The 20,961-nt window shown below is 34.6% G+C and overlaps 1 protein-coding gene and 1 long non-coding RNA gene across 4 annotated transcripts in view; one reads left to right on the forward strand and one right to left on the reverse strand.

Annotated features, from left to right (window-relative positions):
- LOC108756009 (synaptotagmin-7) overlaps nt 1-19,319 on the reverse strand; it is a 169,112-nt gene extending 149,793 nt beyond the window's left edge. For all 3 annotated transcript variants that reach the window (XM_018499537.1, XM_018499538.1, XM_018499535.1), the window contains exons 1-2: nt 18,983-19,319; nt 10,123-10,246 (exon numbers count right to left, since the gene is read on the reverse strand). The gene's annotated coding sequence lies outside the window, so the exon portion shown is untranslated. The remainder of the gene's footprint in view (nt 1-10,122; nt 10,247-18,982) is intronic.
- LOC108756010 lies at nt 2,932-16,164 on the forward strand. The gene is made up of 3 exons (XR_001939801.1): nt 2,932-3,027; nt 3,118-3,119; nt 16,154-16,164. It is a non-coding gene; the product is annotated as an uncharacterized LOC108756010 (long non-coding RNA).
- Nucleotides 19,320-20,961: the final 1,642 nt, after the last annotated feature.

Here is a 20,961-nt window from a genome sequence, read left to right on the forward strand (position 1 = left end):
ATAAACATATATACGGTTAAATAAAATTTAAAAAATGGAAGTTCGTAGTTATTTGAAAGATATAGAACAAAGGATATTCTATGTCAAGATACATAGTTTCTCGTTTAAATTACAGAAATGGGATTGCCATTTACTGTTCCGTGTAACTACATCTCCAAGTCAACTCTCCAGTATCAGTATATGGAATGAGAAATATTCTCCCGTCCTGTTATGAATATTCTCATAAATATTGTAATAATATTATATAATCGTTGATTTGTACTCATACAATCTATCCATAGTCAATATTCAACGGTGTGATTTTAAATAACAATTCCTTTTCACTAAAATTGTCATTTTTTATCAGTGAATATTCATCTCGCAAAAATTAGAATAAGTCATAAATTTTTAATAACTGTTGCTAAAATAAAAATATTAGTATTTAAATCTCTCACTTCATAAAGCCGCCATTTAAAGTACAACTTAAAATTAATAATATCTAAGCTTTTATTTATCTAATTGCAATCTTCAAATTTAATTTACCAAAACTTTTAAATTTTTCAATGTTATACCAAGCTCTTTTATAATCTACAGCATTGTAAAAATTTATTATAGAAAGAACAATGTATAACATTTGTGTCTCAAAAAAAATCTATTTCAATCTCTAGAAATAATACACCTCCATATGATCGATTTGTTTTACCTTTTTTATTTTTATTTCTAAAATATTCCATAAAACATGTATAGAAATCAGTAAAATACTTTCTTTGTAAAATTAATATTTTCCGCGAATAAAGAATTAAATAAAAAGTTTAATTTTAATTGTGCCATATGGAAAAATTCATAATTCCTTATGAATTTAACTAAGTAAAATAGCTTTATTTATTAGTTAATTTATAATTCATTTTTTTGCTTTTTTTAGTTTAAAGGAACTTGAGGGTGCACGAGTCTTAATTGCTGAGATGTCCGACTTTAAACTTCTGAAAACTGCAACAACTAACGGCCTTCATTAATGAAAAGTCTACTTCGAACTTTTAGAACATGATCGTACTATTAAGTCTCACATTTTACGTTACAGTTGCGTAATAAAATAAAGTATTAAATTTATAAGTATAATAAAAGACATCAATGTGTGTGTGTGTGTGTGTGTGTATATATATATATAGGTCCAGGTTTATTTATATACATTAGATCCCACACATCATCAGTATATCAACTGTACAATCTCGCAGTAGAGTCTTGATAACCAGTGTAAAATAAATATAGAGAGATCTCTGTGGAAAAAGATGTACGATAAACATCGAATGGAAATGTCAGTGAATGCAGCCAAAGCCAGCGCCGAGGTCTTATCCAAGCGACAGACAGATACAAACCAAAAGCCCGAGAAAATGAAAATACAAGCTTTGCTCAGCCGAATATAAAATTTTGTGGGCACAAGAACAGGTTGAATTATCTCAGTTGTCTCCGGCAAGATACATGGCCTGATCTCTGAAAATCGATTATACCAAAAGAGCACTTAACAAATTGAAGCAACACAAACTCGCAGACTAAAATCACTTTCCAGAGAAGTTTAAAAGCGACATTCATTATCTACCGCGTCTCATTATTTTCGGCAATCAGTAGTAACCTAATACCATGTTCATACTTCTACGATCTCATCTAACTTCGAACTAACTGTAACGTCCTATCCGATCCATTTTAACTCGAAGAATTATATCGCTACAAACAACTAACATATTATTATTCTACAAAGATATTTTTCTAGAAATCGAAAAAGTAATGTAAAAAGTTACAATTTCATATCTGAGATAATGTTTCTTTTACGTTCTAGAATGAAAAACTCCATTATACACCGTTTGCTTGGGACAGGTTTAAATTCAATTTATAACGAACGTCGACTTCACATAAAATAATAAAATTAAAATAATAAAATTATTACTTTCGTTAAATAAAGGTAATATATTTTTTAAAGGAAGTCACTTTATATCCAGAACGGATCACGGTCACTTTAGTTAATGCAAAAAGGGTCACGCCAAAAATATTTCAACAATAGTACAACACTTGACACAGAACCAGCACCGGATTTTACCAGAAATTTGTGCAGCGTGGCCGTGAACTATATTCGGCACAATTTATCTTCAGTAATATATCACCAACGCGACGACATAAAAGAGACACATCGCTCTCCATTTGGACAAATGACAGTAATGTTATTTATATATAATTACGCAGAGAATCTCATTCTCATAGACACATTATGTACACGCGCGCGATGAATCTTCCACGCATAATACAAATGGAAGATCATATTCGTTCAACAGCAGCGCAATATGTCGGTCACGTGGATGTGGAAATCGATTCTTAAAATGCCCTTTTATTTCCCCGGAGAGCATATTTTACGGTGCAACTAGGCGAAACGCACCGTGACCCGCACACGCCGTTTTATAACAAGATTTCAGGTAAAGCCGTCACAAGAACGCTTATTTCACGCGACCTGCAATCTCTACACGAAAAATGCACAAACATATATTACACATGCACGGTTACCAAAAGACGTAGAAGTAACGGAATTGTATTTTCCGCACAACAGAGACGTTTTCTCGTATCGAAAAGTCTTCTTATTTAAGTAAAATTATTTCACAGAAAATTTCGCCAGATACGGTTAGATGCTCAATTCCATTACAAAATGGATAATATATGAGAAAATACATTAAGTAATTTATTTGTACATCGCACGTTGTATTATTCGTTTCGAACGTATTTCTATCGAATTTCTTGCGTCAACAAATAGAACGAGCCAATATTGATCGGATGATACACCTTTGTTTAAAACATTTATTTTTCAGATTAATTTCAAAATCAGTATCCATCTATAAACATTTACGTATTTCGATATTCAAGAAAATAGAGAGTTTTTGCAGTAACGTGAATCCGAATACGATGAATTAAAGTCACGTTATCTTTTTCTTAAGTAGTTGTTAAAAAGAAGATAACTTGACCTTAGCGTTCACCGTATTTGGATAAACGGTATTGCAAAAACTCCCTAATGTCTGATTACAGCGATGCCAATCGAGAAAATCCAGAAATACCTATATATTTTGGCCCATCAAATTCGTGGCTTTTGAAGAGCGTATCAAGATGTTTTGAATTTCTATTGCATGACATTTTATCTCAATGCATATTTGCGTGAATGTAAATATACGTACCGTCCACACGTATTTCACTGGAATATCCGAGAAGGATCGCATTGGGTCGAAAATACCCTAAACGAGATTTTTTTCAGAGATTGCCCTTCGCAACGGACGCAAAATATATGTACATGCATAATGTATTATATATGACAAATTTTTTATCTCCCTTTAAAAATCACATACATAAAAAAGGATACAACGCGAAGAAATACAAAAATGCTTTTTTTTTTCATTCGTGGATTGTCGTACGCGTCAAAATTAACAAGAACACTTTTCGAATTACTTTCTTAAAGTAATTCCCAAAAAAAGGAATCGCGTTACTAATACTGCATAAGTAAGAGAACCATTTAATTTCATCTACGTTGCACTTCGCAAGCATCGCTGAAAGAAAACGGTTATCATCCAATCCAACCAATTGGCGTCTTCGTTCTCGCTGAATATTTCAGTCAGACCGCTTGAAGAAGCGCTATTGTAATACTAGTAATACCAAATTAACTCAGAGCCCCTGCATAATATAACATCAGCTCCGCGTGAGTTAAAGCTTTAAGGGGAGGAAACTCCGACGAAAATAAAACGCGATGGGGCCAAAATTCGAGCGTTTATTCATAGTTGACCTGTTCTACTCGCTCGGAATTGCCAATACCGAATCGTAACCTTGACCGTTTCCTCTAATATGTTATATCTGATTGATGGATTCGTGAAATCAGGAATCTCTTTCGTGTGCCAATTCTTTCTCCTTTCACAATAAAAAATTACTTCCAACGATGTATATAATTATTAAGCTAAACAAAATCCATATCGATCTATCACAATTCATGAGATTGAGCTCACGAGACTCGCAGGTATTCGTAGGATGACAGGACAGTATTTTCGTCCCAGATTTCTCGTCCATAAGGCATATACTTGAATTTCGCGACATATTGATCAGCTCTTCCACAAACTCTCGCCTGTCCCGTTTAAAAAATTATTCAATAATGTAGTCACGAGTATCGCGGTCGCGTTGTAAATAATGTCGTTGCCTGTCTATTTTCTTACGGCAGGTATTCATAAACATTTCTTATATTTAAGACCGTCTTAAGTACAGTCTTACAATGTTATTAAGCTAATTAAAGAAACGTAGAATCCTAAGGTATTATTTAAGATATCTCTGAAGAACGAACTACGAATACCGACCTACCCCAGAAATTCCAATGCAGCATTCTAAGGCAAGAAATTATTTATTTTTCTTACCGTAGGTACGCAAGTGGACACGTAACCCTAACGAATCTCAAAATACTGGAAAAATTATTTAAAAAATTACCATTTTTTTTAATCTATCATAAAAATAAAATTTACGCGTCTCGTAAAATTTAATTTCTCGTAGGTTATCGATAAATATACTTATCACTCTCTCTTGCTATATATATTTAGATCTATATATATTACACACAAACACTTACATTCACCCTTGGAAACGGATATCCCGTTTTTCTATTTTTATTTCTGCGCCCCAACAATATATCGGTCTATGAAGGGTTGAACACGGAAGGGTGACGACACAGAAATTCCAACAATTTTATTATAGCCAATTATAATTAATTCGGCACTATATCACCGACAAAGGACCCACTTCCGTATCAGTGGTCTTTTCTTTCTTCGTATTTAACAATGGTAGGTAACGACAGGGTAACGACTTGCTCTGGAAACTGTACTCAAACACGGCCCACATCCGTAGCGACTTAACCCCTAGTACACTCATATTACCCACTTTCCTCGAGGCACAAGGTCCCTCGTTATATTCCACATCCATTACAACATTTATAGACATTCGATTACATTGTACCATCCAGCCAACTAGTTGGCTCTCTGTACAATGTTGGTGAACGCAATATATACAAGCGCACGTACTTTGACATAAAACCAGTTCTATCTAATTAAGTTACCCTTTTGTATGTATTTATGAAAATTAGTTGAACCGCATTGAGGGCGGCAAATATTAGCAATAACATCGTTGATCGAATATGTAACGTCGTTATTGAACATGCATACGTTTTAATCGGAATGTATATATACATGGAATAATTACAAAATAACGAGATAAAAATTTATTTGGCTTGTCTATTCTGCGTAAAAATATAGAAAAAAAAATATAGAAATGTGTGAGATCGACAGCGTCAATGGAGTTTAATGCTGAATTTGACAGCTATCTTTCGATCCAATCGACCGTTTATAAACTACGGCGACGAGAAAATATTGCTTTATCGGGGTCGGTGTGACTTCGCATGTCTCCGATGGAGACGCAAATGGAACAAATTACCGTCTCGCGATAACGCGGACGTATACAAGATAGAACAGACCGGAAGGATTTTCGTCAAAACTCGTTAATTCGAATACAAACCCCGGAGTAGAAAGGGCTAAGAAATTGCATTATCCTACAGGGGTAATTTCAATCTCCCTAGCTTGTTGCTTATTGAAAGGCAGCCTCGGGGTAAGACGTAGTTTTCCCAGCGGGTGATGAATCGCGTTAATACCAGAATACCTAGTTTATATGTAACAACAACGAGCAAAGATTCTTCAAATTCAAACATCCGTCCATGTCGGAACTGTCTCCATTAAGGCTCTTTTATCGATGCTTCGTTATCGCGGTCATCCGCGATAAATTATAAAGTTCGAAGCGAGGAAACGAGGTTGAGAGAAGCAGGGGGGAGACATTAACGTGTCGTCAGAACATGGGAGTGTAATAAATAATTCAACGAGGCAAATAAACTTAGCGCGTGTCGGTCTGAGGAAGGGAATTCACTTCGAATCCTGACATGCAATGCATTCCGGTATTTGCGTATTTGGTACCTACTAGCCGCGACCGAGAGAGGATATCGATTTCCGGGGACCGTCAATGTCTTATGAACTCAGATACAGCCTGCTATCGTTGGGATTAGAAGGCCGGTAACGAATAGTTAACTTGATCAGTCGCCTACATATAATGGTCCGAAGTAATTGCGCGCGAAAATGTGAAAACTATTGAACTAAAGCAGATTATACTCAATTTATTCTCTTAAACTTCTTCCTCTAAAACTTTATAAACGACTATTTAAATAAGACAAAAGGAGCATGAAATTTGTTAGAAGAAATATATTAAATATTTTAAATTCCATATAAAATCGAACAATACAAAATTTATGCCTTTCTATTCACAAACTACAAAAATTAATAATAATTCAATTTAGAAGAACAACTAAAGTGTAATTTATATAAAAAAATAACAATAGAATATATATTTATATACCTATTTCTCATGTGCAGAGCTCGAATGTATTTAAAATAAAATAGTTAAAGATTTATATTTTAAATAAGTTCTTCTAATCTATTTCTTATTTAATATTTTAAATATTAAAAAATTTTTCATGCATAAATGTGTATAAATGTATATAAATATACATAAACACGTATAAATATTCATAAACATGTATAATTATATATGAAATATGTCCATACATATCCCTCTTTCTTTTATGAAATTACTTTTTAATTAGAAATAATAATACTCATGTAAAAACAAACAATTTTTAAAGGAATAATTTTCACATTGTTTATTTTAGAAAAAAAAAACAAGTAAAAAATGTAAGTTGAAAAAAATGTAAAAAAATTGCTCATACACAATTATGTATAATTTTATAATTATTTTACATTTCTTCAAACTTGATATTTTCTAAAACAACTAATGCGAAAATTACCTTTTTAATTGTTTTTAATATTTTCACATTATTATTATTACCAATACTTCTATTACACTTAAAAGTAATTTTACAAAAGAAAGAAGGATGTATAAACATGTTATATGAATATATTTATATAAAATTATGCATGTTTATAAATATTTATACATATTTATAAATATTTATATATGTTTATATATATTTATACATATTGATACATATTCACGCATGACAAATTTTTTATCGGAAAGTTTTCAGAACATACTTATTTTTTATTTTAAATAAATCGTATCAATTATTTTACCGAGTCCTGCTTGTAAATTTAATGATTCGACGAAACAAAAATTATCTAATATGATGTAGCAAAAAATTAAATACATAAGAAACTATAAAAGAAAAATTGTTTCAGTTAACATACTATTTAATTTATTAACTATTCCATTAGCAAAATGACTTCTGCCGAAAGCTCAGCAAACTAGTTTTGTTGAAATCGATTTCGAATTACGCAATGAACAAATCACTTTCGAAAATACATATCCTCCTGAAATTGCTCGGATAATTTGTAGCAGCAACCGTGAAATCAGTGATTTCCCGTTATAAAAATATCACGCGATTTTTCAGCTCAAACTTCGACGTAGTCGGAAGGAGTGCAGGATCAGCCGTGCGCGTTCAAATTGCAACGGGACGCAGTGGAGGATGCGGTGGTTCGATCTCGCGCGAGACGGCGAATGCACAGTAGACCATCTCGCAAGAGATATTTCATCGCTGTTGAAAGTTACGACTCAGACTTTCGCGCATATGTGGCTTCCCCTATGCCCTTAACAACGAACGGATGTTCCCTATGATTCAGGACTGATAGCGCAAACGTGATACTGAAGCAGAGAGAGAGAGAGAGAGAGAGAGAGAGAGAGAGAGAGAGAGAGAGAGAAAGAGAGAGAGAGAGAAAGAGAGAGAGAAAATGCAACCGTAAAAATAAGTAGTTTATACATATAAAGTAACCGAACTTTGATCTATATGGTCTAATACGCAATATGACCTACGCTATTTGTGGGTAATTACATTTGTGGGTGAATTTAACAGATAACATTAGTAATTAATGCAGGTTATCCGTCTGATTCCCATCAGTTTATTTGTTCATTATGTTATTATTAGTAAAACAAAATACTGAACATTGTGGTTGTAATGTAATATTTCGTACGTAAGTAATTGCTTTCTATAATTACCAAGTGGTTACTAATTTTCGTAGTTCATATTATTAGTAGATCTATATTTATAATTTATACTTTATATTACAAAAAAAAACGTATTTAGTTTATATTTTCGTCATAACGTTTGAACATATCTTAAGACTAAACTGATAGATTCAAAAGAGGAAATATTTGAATATTAAAAAAAATATTATCCAATTTGAAAATGTCTTATATTTTTTTAATATTCAAATATTTCCTCTCTTTTGAAGCTATCAGTTTTCAATTTTGGACTAAGCACGAAATTAGAAAAAAAAATCACGATTTAGGTAAGCCAATAGGGTCCGGTCACTTTACATATATCTATATACATGTAATACGGGAGCCTTTATAGAATTATCTCAGAAAAATTCAGTCTTGTATACCAATTCTGTTACGATACATATATTTGATCATTCTTTCGTGAAATAAAAATAATACGTGTGCAAAACTATGCCCAATATACCTATCCAAATAATTTTTTAATTTAAGAGACAGTTTATCGTTTAAAAATAATTTCTGCAGGACGATGTATAGATATATTAATAGAGATGAAAGTAGAGACTCTGACTATAAATTCATTATTTATATATACTTAATTAACTATTATTTTCTAAAGGTCAGGAACTATAATATTCAAAGAATTTGCGAACTGCTTGACAAACATATATATCGGTATATTAGTCCTTAATTCCGAGGGACATTCTCTCCTTCATTAAGGATTATCGGAGATGCCTGAAATTGATGGTACCTGCATCAAAGTGGAATGCCTGTGGTTTCTAATTGTAAAGTCATATTCGCTAGATCAATTAGACCTTAGAATTATTTTTGCGGCAAAGTAGAGAGACACTACATTGGAAAGAAATCTTGATATTAATTTTAATAGATTCAATTCGAAAGATATAATATAAATCGGACTTCTAGTTAAATTTATTTAACATTCTAACAAAGATAACCAGAATTCTATTCATATAATCAAAATTCAATTTGTTTGTCCTTCTTATTGGTACAACTAGAACATTTTTCTAAGTTAGCATCAAATGTTAAAGAAATATAAAGCTAGATTGAAATCTTTTACTTTCTCACGTAACATATAAAATATGTAATGAGAAACTAACTACAAAATAAAACAGATGACTATCTTTATGCAGTACACAAACACAGGCTTAAGATTAAACGTAAGATATATGCGTTCTTCAGACACAAAAAATATCGTTGCCGTAAAACTTTAAATTCGGTTCGCATTTAGAATATGCTCCTTTAGGAAATTATTTAATTTAATCTACGAAACAAATCTGTCAAAATAAATCCGTTTCTCTATAATATATAAACAAAGAGAGAAAGAATAAATGAGAGAGAGAGAGAGAGAGAGAGAGAGAGAGAGAGAGAATAGAATGTCACCCTTCTTCATGTAATCTATATGCAATCTATATATAGTCTATCATATATCTGCCTACATTAGCCAAGGGGAAGTACACGATCGATAATATCGATTTCCAGTAGTAAAATTTAGTTCTATTTCCGCACTAACGAACAATGAATCACGCACAGTCATTTTCTGTGTATTTAGGATAAAATTTATGTTAACGGCGAGGACATTTCCGGCCGCGTACACGCGTTCAAGTAGAAAATCGCTTCCATTGAAAATGTCACGCTCTAAAAATTGCATTCAGCGATTCGCGCGCTAAGCTTGGTCTAATTCTCGAATAAATGCCTACGCGTAAACGCGAAACAATATTTATATTTTTTAATCTTCATATTGAGAAGATATTTTATTACGTCAGAGTTTGTTCTTACGAATCGCCATCTCTCTCTCTCTCTCTCTCTCTCTCTTGTGTTAAACTGACGCGCGAGATCTCATAAATCTCGCAAAGACGTTATACGCAGCTCATGATTTATGATTCCTTGAATTGTGGAATTCGCTGCCTCCGATCGAGAAGCAGTGGAAATCGGAAATCGCGTTTACAAATAGAGATAAACGCGATTAAAAGACGATATCGAGCGGATGTTGAACAGCGTGTTGGCACGACTTACCAATAATTCGAGGATGCAAGCCTATCCTATCCTAGATCCTCATTGAAGCTCGAAAAGGGCGGGTGGGATGGAGCCCGTCCGACGAGATTACGCGCATTTACATCCTCCGGGAAGTGGAAATCACCTGTAAAGAAGACAGTGATTTATCAAGAGTTTCCCTTTAACGAAGCTCCCCGTCGAGCATTCTAATGCTAATGCAATCAAGACGGTTAAAAGTTTAACGTTTTAAACCTCTAGTGTTTTAAATCTAATTTTAAATAAACTTTTTAAAAGCTAATGTCTCTTTAAAGGCTTAATGCCTTTGATTTACATTGCAGCCCAAACTTCACACACACATCGGAATAGAATAAAAGTTTTAACTTCAATAGAAATATATTTTTTTGTGCTATAGAAAAATAAGAAGAAAAATAAAAAATCAAAATCGAAACTGCAAAAATACATTTAGAAAATAGTAAATTTCCATTTATTAAAAATTTTTTTAATTTTTAAATCGAAATGTCAGCGACGTAAATTCTGTTTTATAACTGTTACTGTTATAAAACGTTATTTATACAGAATAGAAGAGGCTATAGACTAAAAAAAAAGTGCTAGTATTATTTTTACAATTTTACACTCAATTTCAGATCATGAGCGCTGATCACGAGTCTCTCGGGAAAAAACTAAATGTATACCGCCGTAGTGACGACAAAAGCCGACGTCTTACTGCGACGCGCTCGCATAATTAATACCTGCATCCACAATCAATAACGGATAGAGAGAGAGACGCGAGGACACGCGAGGACGAAACGGGAAGATCTTGGCGTCGATCTCGGAGGAGCGTCACCGTTATCATTCCGCGTACCCTAGAGAACGATGTTCACCTTCGCCGGCCACAGCCGGTTAGCTACAGACTGAGAGATTCACCAAGAGTGCGCGATTCTCATGAGAGATCATTTAAACTTGCTCATCCGCGCAATCCCACCGTGAGTTCGGTATAGTTCAATTCGGCTGAGTTCACACGCCCAACTTCGTCTTCGCGCTCCGCTCGCGCGTATATACTCGCGCGGCGTGTTGCGCTAAAGAGCGCGCGGGTGGCGTATGTAAAACCGCATATCGATTGTGACACGATATATGCTCCATATTCCATTTCATTCCATTTGCGGACGGACGGATCGGCCGGCAATTAAGCGAAGTAGCTCAATTGTTCCGGCCGTTCCCCGTGACAACTCCGCACTGTCGATAACATCCTAATGCCGTATGTGGAAGCTAAAATATATGTTACGCGCCAACACGTATACGTACACACGTTGGCGTATGTCGGAAGCTAACGTGCGAATGTCATCGCTGATGGATGACAAAGTAAGACTTCGCACTATATCGTTACACAGTATAATAATGGATCTCGGAATCGATGTCGCGAAATATATGTACCAACGTGTTCAGTATATTATTAGCTACGCAGAAGAGCCACATGTGTATAGAGACTCGTCGCATGAAATTTTAACGTGTAAAGAGAGAAAGTCCATCGTTTCATTGTATTGTAATATTTCAATCTTCAAACTTACGCCTTCACAACTGGATCTAAAATGGAAATTTGATTGAAGTATAAGAGATACTTCGAAGCTAAGTGAGAAGTTTAGTTTCATCCCGTTTAGCTGCCTTTCCAAAGCTTAAACTGAGAAACATATTCAATCTCTAAGTCGGCGCTTAGATAGATTCTATAAGTAAACTCTTAATTGGTCAACTTTATAATGCACAAGTTTTGCACCAGTTACCACGATCAATTTTTTTTCAATGTTAGGATTTAGACGTAAGGGTGAAAGATTAGATAAGCAAAAAACTTTTCGTGAATAGAGACTTATGTAGGCATATCGTATTAAATTTTAATGATTCAAATAGAAGGAGAGTTCATTGTTTACCGGAACATTTCAATCTTCAATCTTATACCATCACGAATAATCCTAAAAGCAAAATCTAATTAAAACTAATTATTCTTTAAAGCTAACAGAGAATTCGATTGATGCGTATTAAAACCATACACTGATTTCTAATTCAAATCAAATATAAATATTTCGAGTTATAAAATACATATTTTATCACAACAATAGTGTATTTAATGGGTTCAACCCATTTTTTAAATTTATATTAAACACATACCTTTACGTCACGTTTGTGTACAATGACTTTAATGTGCATTGAGTGCATTGAATGCGCACTAGTGCATTCAACCGAATTCACTATAAGTGAGAAGTTTAGTCTTATCGTTTAACTGCTTCTCTAAAGCTTAGCTCGTGAGAAACATGTTCAATCGTTATACAGTATTGTCGACACCTGGATAGACTCGATGAACGGAAAACAAACCGGGTTAAACTTCTTGGTCAACTTTACAATGCACAAGTTTGCGCTAAGTCGATCTCCTTTTTTTTATATTGACAAAGAAGCTATAAGAAAATTCATCATATAACATTTTAAACGACTCGAGCACAGTCTATTCTTTACCGTACTTTTTCAATATTCAATATTCAATTTTACATCTTCGATTAATCTAAAATTGGAAATTTGATTGAAGCTGTAAAAATTCTTTAAAGTTAGAGCAATAAGTGAAAAGTTTCGTCTTATCGTTCAATTGTCTTCCTAAAGTTCAACTCATGAGAATTATATTCAATCACTAAGTATTGATACTTGAATAAACTCGACGAATAAAAAATAAACTCCGCAAATTGATCAACTTCATATTCTCTAAATTTTTTTAAGTAAAATTCACTTGAAAAATAAAGTGATTACTCAATCGCTCAAAATGGAATAACTTTTCATTCGTATAAAGTAAATTTTTCCATTCTGTGTCTGTGAACACAGTGACTACTATCACTCGTAATTAAAGTGAATCTATATGTCAACATAAAATTGGAAACAATCCATGCGTCAAACAAGAAAAAATTCAGTAAGCAAATCACACTAATCGTCGTCTCATCGTCGTACCGACATTGTGTTTTGTTGAGTCGATATCATAACTCTTCAATTTTAAAATTTGTCGATATATTATAGCTGGATATAGAAATGTTGACAGTTTTTTTTTAAATAAACATTATAAGAATCTATGCATACTCAGAGTTGCCACAGAAAATGAATTTTAAAATTCCCTGACTTTTCCAAGTTTTCCAGATAAAAATGGAAAATTTTCCACATGACTAATATAAAATATGTAAATTTAAACATTTAGACTCAAGGATTGTAGGAAAGCTATATTATTAAAAACGCAAAAAAAGTTTAGTAGCATAGTAAAATTTTGGGTGCAAATTCAAGCCAATAAAAAATTAATTAGTTTTGAAAAAAAGAATGCAGTTACGATGAAAAAGAGGGTTACGACAAATAAAAATACTGAATAAAATATAAATTTGAATTATTGTTTTGTTAAAATCATTTAAAGTGCGCAAGTTTTAAACTATAAACGTCAGATATAATATTTAAAAAATTATACCAATTATTTGGAAGTAAGAGTAGTTTAAGGAAATTATGAGCAAATTTCGAAATTCTAGACTTTTTTACATTTTTCCCCCAATTTTTTCCGGTTTCCCGTGATCAATTTCAATTTCTCAGATTTTTCCCGGTTTTCCAGGTCTGTGGCAACCCTGATACTGAAATTAAATATTTTTTTTAGTTTAAGACTCCAATACTTCGATATTATATATGGTAAAAAGCTGCGCAACAACAATGTAATAATGCCAGAGTGTCGTTAGGAATTACAGAATTAAGATCTTATACTAAAGTCATTTATGCCAATATTCACAGTCAGATCTTATATTTAAGGCTTCTTTAAATTTATCTTTGAATGCTCAGTAGCTAATAAATTAATTCGTAAAGCATCTGAAAATAAATTTAAAAAAGCCTTATAAAAATAAGACTTCACTTTGAATATACGGGCAAAAATTGATGTTTCATTTTAAACAAATGAAACAATGATTAGAGTTGAGCATTCACCTTTATAAAAATTGAAATGTCACTATTCGGAGTGGCAGCATTATCGACTGAAGTGAATTGGAGTGAATTTTCACTCGTTTTGAAAGAGATTTTATTCCAAAAAATTTAGAAAGAAATATACGAGTTCTGCGCCAAGATGTCACGATTTTCTTTGTCTCGATATTGTCACTTGAACATAAGAATAAAATGCCATGTTAAATAAAATAGAAGATATTGTTTCCCGTATGGCGAATATGAAACACTGTGCACTGTGTTACGTGCAATACGAACCGCGCGTGCAGAACACCCGGTGAATATTCTCAAAACAGTCCTTTTTAAGATACAGCGACTCTCTATTTGTTGCACGAGTCTTATAGTGAATGTATAAAGTGACCTCCATTGGCAGTCACGCAGCGCCGTCGTGTCATTTACTACTTCACGTGTTTGTAAAATTTATGCCGAACGCGTGTAAGCATAGCGAGACACAGTATTGCACCTTATACCCGCAATTCCCATATCAAATACTCATATTTATATATATATGTATATGTATTTATATATATATATATATATATATTCTTAAACAAAAAGTACCTCCACAAAATACTTGATCAGAAATACGTCTCTAACAATGCCTCTTTCCTTCTATTATATACAATAATTTTATTAATTCCTTTATCATTATCTTATTTCTTCATTACAATTTCATTAATTTCATCTCGTCATTTTATTTTATTATAGGACCAGCTTTGAGAAATAAGTTTCAAAAATGCACCATACGCTTGTTCCTATCAACGGCGGACAGAATTTGAAAAAGAGTTCATTTTATTAATCAAGCGCCTTGCCAAATATGCTTAAGAGGGTAACTGTAACGATGTCTAATGAAGATTCTCCGCCGAGGAGAACAGTCGAGAAATATCTGACTTATATAAATATTGACTGTAGATACGATTTTCGTATTCCAACCTTAAAATCACGCAAAGGATAGTCCCATATCCATATATATAGTCTGGCATATTCGGCCAGATAGCAATGAAGCACATCAAGAGGTGCAAGTGAGAAACGTTTAGACGGCAAAAATAGACCGGACACGTTCGCCTAAACTGAAAATAATATCCGTTTAATCAGTCAAGCAGCAAAATTGAGATTCCGGCGAATTTATTTGCCGGCTTGCAGTATTTCCGGCGAATGTAATAAGAACGCATCTCCGCGGGCTGCGGTTGAGCGATTTAATTTGCATGACGGCGCGGCTCGGCGCTCGAAATCGAGTTGAAAACGTCGTTCGTGTCGATATAAGTAATCGCTGAGTGCATTTAATAGAACCTAACTTGAAACTCTGTGATAAGAGAATCTAACTTAAAGATCAAAATATTCCTGCGTTGCACAGTTAACGCGACCTAGCACGGAAAGATATTTAAAGCCGATTATATTTTAGCGATCAGTTCTGATATAACGCGCGCGCGCGCGAGAGAGAGAGAGAGAGAGAGAGAGAGAGAAAGAGAGAGAGAGAGAGAGAGAGAGAACTTGAGGTGAGAGGAGTAATTACGTTCATAATTAATCTCCACCCTCCCTTATCACAGATACGCTGTATCATTCTGCACTTTTTCACTCAAATCGCGCAAATTACTTTGCTTACTCTACCTACTTAATTTCCCGTTAGTATTCCGCAACGTTAGTCCGAATATATATCAAGATGGCAATTATTCGGATTTTCTCCTGAGCGACAGCACAACAATTTCATTTGCTATGGCGGCTTAGATTTGCGTATTTATGCATCATACGTCAACGGCAACCCTTCCGTGTCGCTGTACGATGTTTGCTGAACACGTTCACCCCAATTGCGAGGGTAATACAACTCGTAAATGATGGAAGTCGGAGAAATGCAAATAGCTCATTGTAACAATGCCCTTCGTGGTTTTGATCTTCGGATTCGTAAACTCCTAGTTTGCCAACATTATTTACCTAGCACCAACGCACTTCCGACCGACTCTGAGGTCTCATTTCGTATAACAAACGAAAATTTCAAACTCACGAACAAGGCGACTAATAAGACTTCACAAACCATTAATTTTGACCAATAATGTAAGCTTTACAGCTATACAATATTCATTCGAAATTGCACACTCGACTAAATAGGCATTCGTACCACGCAAAACGAAGCGAACGGGCTCTCTCATTGTCAACCTCTCATAGGAGTTACGTTAATTGAAACGTGATTATCTACGATTTACTTCTGAGTGTATGTCAGTGTAATAACTACGTTGATTAATTAAATACAAAACTGAAATAGCCAACCCACAAATTTTAAGTAAATTCAATTTAAAATTCAGAATTTTATTTAAAAACAGCTATGTGTTACATTGCTCATCTTTTTTTGGTTTAATAACTAATCTCTCTTTTTGCAGTGTCTAATTTTAGAATCCACTTTAGACGATTTACAATTTACATCAGAATTTTAATATAGAATTCTTATATTCATAATTTTTTATTTAATTGCATTTTGATGTGTGTGTATTTTTTAATATATTTTGATGTGTATTTCGATTCTTCACATTTTTCACTTAAAATATTTTTCACAGCATATAAAATTATAAATAAAATTCTATTCGAAATTTTTTCACAAATTATAGTTCGCCGAAAGCAGGACAGATAAAAGTACTTGGAAAAAATAATAGGACATAAATTAATAACTAAGGAAATGGCATTTTGCTCTCATAATCAGCATTTGTGTATCAAACATTACGTCACTTCCTTCCCGTTCATATCTTAAGTATAAGTGATAATAAATTTATTGGAATACAAATGCAATGATTTCTTTGACATTTAAAATCGATTTTTGTTTAATAAATTAGTAGGTTTTCATTTAGCAAGTAAATGTATGTAAAAAAATAAAAATGTATGTAAAATATAAAAATTCAACTGAGATCTTCAAATACTCATTTTCAAAATTACTGAAAAACTGTTAAATAATGAAATGTTAATATTTTATATATCTCAATAGAAATTATTTTTAACAGAACTTCAATTAGCGATTTAATTACTCGACGAATTATCAAATGTTGAAATTGAAGAGATAATAATTTCTCTTTCTCGACATTTTCATTGTAAGAGAAAAACTTGATATCAAATTTCGGAAAAGGAATAGTATCTGTGATGACTACAAAATACTCCGTTTAAGCACTACTAGACAATATTTCTGTTTAGTTATTCAAATCTTCTCGAATCACAGAGACCTAACAGTGATAACTTTGTTTTAGCGGGCGGGGGGTGGGGGGGGCGAGACTGGAAGAACCGATAAAAATATCAGGGAGATAGCGCGATGTATCGTAGATAAGCCTTAATTCCATGAATATATTATGAGAACTTGGATCCTCGACCTTGTTCATTCCAGCTCACAATCTACGCGTATCGAGACTACCAACTGGGCGTGGAGGAGTCTTTTTTTCTAAAATAAATACGCTATAAAAGGGGCACACTATGGGCGTAAAATATCGATTTGTTGTTCTCGAATGAAGGCGGTTCGACGTAATCAGTGGCGCTCACAAAAAACTGGTTCGCGGCTCGCCACCGGATGTAAAGTGAAATAGCCGTTCTTATCGTTGTAGCACGCTCCATTAAGGTGAGAATATGTATGTCACCATAAGAATGAACCGATACTATCGAAAGATCCCCCACCTCCGGAGACGTCGGTTAGTCCACTTTTCCGATAAATGGTTGTCTTAGATGAAGTAACTTTTCTTTTACATAATACATTTATTACAGGCTGCAGAAATTTCTCAAAATCAAGATATTCTCTAAAGCTAATTACCACAAATCGCGCCTCATGAAATCACGTTTTCTGCTGAAGCACGGCTGAACAATTAATTCATTAAATAGATAGCCCAATATTTCTCGTTAAGAATCGAATTATCCAAAAGATATTGGAAAGGGACTTTATATTCTTGCTATATTATTTCCACTATTAGCTACCAGCTCTTGTTTATTCATTTCATACGTAAATTTTTCGAAAACTGGTACAGTTTCTTTTCCTGGAAATATTTGATCAAGATATATCGATCACTCAACAAGAAATGTACATATATATATGTAGGAACAGCTGTTATCAATAAATTGCTTTGGTAGACGACCAGTTGTACCTACGTGTTCAAGTCTATTAATCAAGAATGCATCTTGTAATGAAGTTTCTGAATGCAATAAAGTTCCACCGTCGAATGTTTCACAAATAATATAACGTTCTCGTGCAAATAATAAATTTTTCCGGTGGCAGCAAATTAATTCTGCCCGACGAGCGCGATAAATTTTATGATTATACCGCACTAACGCGTCATCTCATTTTTTTCATAAACCCAAATACAATAGTTAAGCCATTCGAACACTCATGATATCTAAGGCGTAGTATGGAAAAAGTGTATCAAAAAATTTTGTCTCATTATACATAACGCATATTTATTACAACGATAGTTAAGGATCAGATTTCAGATCTATCGTCGCTGTGCGCGAAAATCTACAGCCTTGACACTTTCGATATCGAATATGTCGAACGAGCCTGAAGTACCAATATACTAGGGGTACTCGTAAAACAAATTTACTGCAGCCGTTTTTAAATGACTTTTCAACCATTCGATACGTTCAAACAACTGTAAGCTACACTGGGACCAGTCGAACATATCGACAGTTTCGGTTTCTCCAATTGTACAAGAGAACGAAGATACATTTTTTTTTGGGAAAAAAAATATAAAAAACCGTCAGGTTTATCGTAATTTTAAGTCTTGAACCGTCGCAATTACCCTCGTCCAAGTCAGATTTGGTCGGCGGGAGCGGATTCGGATCGAAGATCAAGTACCCGGGGAAAAGTATCGGATACTCGCGCATCCCGCGCGACTGGCAGCGCAAGTGGGACAGAGAATTCATTCGGGATACTCACTGAAATGGGGTACGGTGAGCCGCGCGAGGGAAACGCGCACCGGCCGCGACTTGCCGATAGAGGGGCACCAGCGTTCACTTGGCGCGGGTGCACGTTTTCACGGGCAACACCTCGGGATACACTCAAGCGAAGCACGACGTCTCGCTGATCATGATAGTTGACGAAGACCGATAGTCACGAAAATAGTCCTCGCGATGAACGCGCGCTACCGGGGACCAAAGGAGAATACCACCGAACGAGTCGTGACTTTGATAACGCGACGATGACGAGGATCAAATGGTGGTAACGTTCGGAGGTAGAAGATAGGGTGGCTTATCAAGAGAGAGAGAAAGAGAGAGAGAGAGAGAGAGAGAGAGAGAGAGAGAGAGAGAAGAGATGGCGAATAACAGAAAGAAAGAGAATAAGAAAGAGAGGGAAAGAAAGAAAGAGAGAGGGAGGGAGAGAAAAGAGAGAAAGAGAGAGGATGAGAGAAAAAGAGCAGAAAGGGATGAAAATGTGCCAAATTGATGAATTACGACCGGTCACTGATTGTTGTAAGGAGAATATAAGAAGGATACCCCGATAGTGATAATAGATTTGATAGACAACCGCGTGGCAGCTAGAGTCGCGACGCACTGCTGCTTCGCGGCTTGCGAAACCCCCACCATGGATTTTCACGAGCTCACTCTAGCCCCCACTCACCCCCGCGCGCACAATTCAACCCCCACCTGGCCGCTGGCGCACCAGCCGAACTACGGGCACCTCGCAAAGCTGCCGACCACCACACCCCCGCGACTTGCACACTTGTTTGCCTCCAAAGGTTTCGCTCTTGCAAACCATTGTGAACGCGGCGCGGCCCTCACGAAGCGCGGGAGCAGAAAAGTCGACGCAATTCGTACGACTTCTTATTCGCCTCGATCCGAGCAACTCCGTACGACGCCCGAATTACCGTAAACCAACTCATGCGGCTTGAAAAGCCGTAAACTCCATCGTAAAACGCGGTAAGTCGTGTCTGAAAAACTTAATCGTGCAAAGTACGGAAATGCATTGTGATACGAAGTCGATGAAGGACACTACGTTCAGTTCTGAGCTTTCAGTCACCTCGTAAAAAGGAAAAAAAAACATTTTCATTACTTTTATCACTCTTTTACTTCCTCTTCGTCGATTTACATGATCGCATTCTTAAATTTTTTTTTAAGTTTTGGTTTTGATTTTTTATTCTCTCTCAGAGACAAATTTTGTAGTACCCTGAATCCTGCAACCGTTTCTTTTTTCTTCATGTCATCGAATGAAAGATGTAGCTTGACACTAGTTAAAAAATGTTTATTTTAATGTATCGTCCTTGTAATAATAAATTCCCATTTTCTTTTAGACGGCTTGTACAATTGTAATTAAAGGGATAGACGGAATAGAGGCACGGTTCTACTTAGGCCTTTTTTCCGGCAATTATTTTTCATGTAATATTCAATAATATTTAATAATAGAGAAGTATTGTATAACATGTAACTTTTTAAAGGCATTACATAAATTCATTTGATATTGTACCTATTTATGTATAATAAAAAAGAGTAGTAAGTTATTTTAATTTTTATTAATATCAAGATTTTGTAATTAGGCCTTTTTATTCCGCCCATCCCCTCCATTATAACTTGTTTACATAGTATGCTCTGTAACAACTAGTAATGTAATTTACTTCTGCAATAATTACGCTTGGATAAGAGCGTGACATTTAGGATCTATTACATTCTGTTATCGACACATTAGTGGATTGACACCACGGCCATTCACAACCACATCGCATTCCAACGATGTTACCAAAAGGATTAAACTAGTTGAAATGCAATACAGACGGATACGACCGTTGAATCATAGGTTTAACTACGTTATGTCTGAGAAGAAAATGGAGAAACTTTTAGTGATATTCCGATCTCCAATTCAACACTTCTGCCAAGAATACTTGACTATTAAATAGTTTTCATACTAACTTTCTCTCTTCCGTG

Source organism: Trachymyrmex septentrionalis, unplaced genomic scaffold (assembly GCF_001594115.1).
Source record: "Trachymyrmex septentrionalis isolate Tsep2-gDNA-1 unplaced genomic scaffold, Tsep1.0 scaffold9, whole genome shotgun sequence".
NCBI lineage: Eukaryota > Metazoa > Arthropoda > Insecta > Hymenoptera > Formicidae > Trachymyrmex > Trachymyrmex septentrionalis.